Source organism: Myotis lucifugus, unplaced genomic scaffold (assembly GCF_000147115.1).
Source record: "Myotis lucifugus unplaced genomic scaffold, Myoluc2.0 scaffold_46, whole genome shotgun sequence".
Classification (NCBI taxonomy): domain Eukaryota; kingdom Metazoa; phylum Chordata; class Mammalia; order Chiroptera; family Vespertilionidae; genus Myotis; species Myotis lucifugus.
In genome coordinates, this window is record NW_005871094.1 from 7,298,038 (window position 1) to 7,301,437 (window position 3,400).

Consider the following 3,400-nt stretch of genomic DNA (forward strand, 5'->3'; position numbering starts at 1 on the left):
CCTCAGCCCCCGACCGACACTGCGCGCCGTGAGGCGCTGCCGCGACGCCCCCTGGGAGTTGTAGTTTCCGCCTCTCCATACCTCCGGCCAGTTGGATTCTGTAGGAGATATGGAGCTCTAGGGCCGGCGACTCACGGAAAGGAAAGGCGTGAAAATAGCTGACACAAGGAAGGGGATAAGGAAGAGAAAGTCTCCGGAGGAGTGACGGTTTCCTGGAGTGAACACCAGAAACCCTAGGGTTGGGAAGGTGGGGGAGGAATGACCCGACTGCGTGAATTTCCTGTGCGCGCGCGCGCAGGTTTGCTATCACGTGAGCAGGCATTTAAAGGAAAAGTGGAGGCATCACGTGAGAAGAAAGCCTTCCTCAAGCTTGAAGTTGCTTCATTTTCCTGATTCTGTGAAATCGGTACTCTGACACCTTCCCAAACGTAAATGACATTGTTTTTAGAAGGAATAATATTCCTGCTGTGGCAATTTCTGACACTGTGTGGGTCTGGAAGTTTAAAAATCAGTCCAAAAAGAAGTAAGGTATCATTAGAGATTTCAGGGCAGTGGAATTTCGCGTTTCTTTAAATGAGACCAAGTCTTTTGACCTATTAATTCTACTAAAGAAATTATCTGAAATTAAGATAAATCAGTCAGCATAGAGGAATGTTAACTGCATTGTGAATACTGATTTTTTAAGGTCTCATTCTATAAAAATAGCATTTCCAAATCACAGTGAAAAGAACTTGGAGAATTTACCAATTTTGTTTTCTACTATGTGCCTAAGAGATACCTAACTAAAAACTGGTATCTGACACAACAGAATGACATTTACAGAATGTACTAGTAATATTGTAGTGACATTACTGAGATTGATTGTTACAAATTCTTTGAGTATTAAATGTTTACGTTCTGACCCCCTAGCAATGGGCAAGGAGACACCTGATTGGTGGTGTTGCTCTTATATCAGTCAGGGGCAAAGCAGATGTACAGTCCTTAGTTCATCCTAGCTTGATGCCTGTGTCGGTGGCCAGAGCTGTTTCATGCCTGAGGCACATAAAAAAAATGTTTACATTCCGATTATTTATATAGAACATTGGTCCAATAACAAAAATAAAGAACAGCAGCTGGAAATTTATCAAATTCAATGTTCAGAGATAAAAGGGTTAACCATTCTTTCAATTATTTCCTGAAGATAAGTCCCCTTTTCATATTGAAATCTGGTGGCAATTAAATCCAGGTATTTTCCCAAGCTACTGTGTGAAGAGGATGCTGAAGGCCATCTCCAGCATACTGCAATATAAGGACTCTTCCAGCTCACCAATTCTGGCTCACTTCCAAAATATACCCACCAATCCAGTTTTATTTCTGTTCAGGAGGCTGGGTGCCAAGAATTTATATAAGCAGGGACTTACAAACAGCAGTAGATGCAGTCACCAGACTCTGAAAATTGAAAATGGCAGACATTGTGAGACCAGCGAAGTTCCAGCCACACCACCTTTCTAAACACTGACTTTGTTAAGTGATGGGATTTGGGGTGATTTTTTTTTTAACTTTCTGTGTTCCTTTCTATATTATTTTAAGTTTGACATTTATTTTAGAAGGTGTACAAGCAAAAATGTGTATGGTGGCTTTATTTTTAATAACAAAAGGGGTATAGGAAACTCCTTTAATGTCCAACAATAGAGGGTTACAGCCTTTAATATTAAGTTTGCCAAGAACTTTTTTTTAATGATAAAGAGAAATGAGAGCTTATGATAACATAGTAAACTAAAAAGCAGGAGACAACATTGCGCATTCCATAAGATTTTAACTATGTAAATAACCCTTTAAAAAAAACAAAAGACATTAAAATGCAGGTCACTCTGGGTAATAGATTATGGGATAGGTTATTTTTTCTGTATTCTCAGAGAAACTAAGTTAAAAGGGATCTTATAGTTTATGGTTGCTCAGAGAGTGATAGCCCTGACAACCCCAGAAGGCCACTAGACATCTAGTCTTGGAAGTAACTATTTTATTCCCTGGCAAGAAAGAGAGGAGAAGCTCCATCTGTCCTACAGAATTTCGCCTGCCTTCATCTTCCCTGTGCTACTCCTGTCTTGGAAATCTGTTCATTTGTGGAGTTGTCCTTCCCTGAATGGAGTCTCATACCCTGGTCTTCAGAGAGTTGTGCCTGATGCTATGTATTGGAAGGCATCTGAGCATTGTCATTTCTGCAAAGCCCACAAGTACACCAGACACAAGGACTTTCTTAAGCTTCCTCTCCACACTCTGGCTTTCAGAATTTCCTTCCTGTTGTAAAGAACCAGCACAGAGCTTCATCTTCCAGCTGTCAGGGCAGGGATTAGCAGCTCTATAACTAATTTCTTTCTTCTCTCTAATGCACAAGGGAGCTCTGTACAGCCACCTGGCATATGTTGGAACTCACAGGCAGCAGCTGCCTACCTGGACTCCCACTAGAATTGATTACTAAGGGGATGAATTAGTTCTTCAGTGGGATGTGGTTACAAAATATAAGGAGTCGGAGGACTGGAAAGAAACTAATATTCAGGCGATGTCCACTGATTGGGTCAAACAACAGGGCACACTTCTTAGCCATTCTTAACTTCATCCTTACCCAGTTGCTGTTTCTGCCATCTTTGTTACTGAGGGATATTAAGCACAATTAAAGATGGAGATAGCATACTGGAAACACGGCAATTAAGCACAAGTTTATTAACTATTTAGTTTATTAAATATTTAAACCATAGGTCCTTTTTCCCTCACTGGCTCATTCAGCTTCCAGACCCTAGCAGGCTTGAATGTATCTTTCCTGAAGGAAATTAAAAGAACTTCTCTGAAGTGTCTGATAAATCAAAGAGAGAAAACTTGAAGATATTAACATGAGAGTTTCATAAGGAAATAGGCCAGCCGCGTCACCCTTGGTAAAGACCATACCCATGTTAACAGAGTTTCTGGAGAATCATTAATGTCATACTCAAGTACGAGCAGATGGACAAAGTCACCAGATGTATGAAGACAGAGACCAACATAAGAAAACAGAAAAATGTAAATAAATAACTTGGAGGAAACAGGCTGTGCATGAAAAAGAAGTCAAGACCAAAAAAAAAAAAAATCATTAGTATCCCCAGAGACTGGAGATAATTGTATTTGTGAAAGAATATGCTATTTCAAGAAGTGAACATTCAGAAAAATAAATGAGAACTTCAAAATGAAAGCATTCTAGCAGAAAAAAATTTAAAACAATAAAAAAATTAAAAATAGGAAAGATGCATTTTATCTTTGCTCAGATTGTTGAATGATGGCTTATTTTATGGTTTTTATATTTTTATTGATTTCAGAGAGGAAGGGAGAAAGAGATAGAAACATCAATGATGAGAGAGAATCATTGATCAGCTGCCTCCTGCATGCCCCA

General features: G+C 39.5%; 2 pseudogenes; one reads left to right on the top strand and one right to left on the bottom strand.

Annotated features, from left to right (window-relative positions):
* Positions 1-54: 54 nt before the first annotated feature.
* On the bottom strand, positions 55-3,184 carry LOC111825905 (annotated as a pseudogene).
* On the top strand, positions 901-1,045 carry LOC111825933 (annotated as a pseudogene).
* Positions 3,185-3,400: the final 216 nt, after the last annotated feature.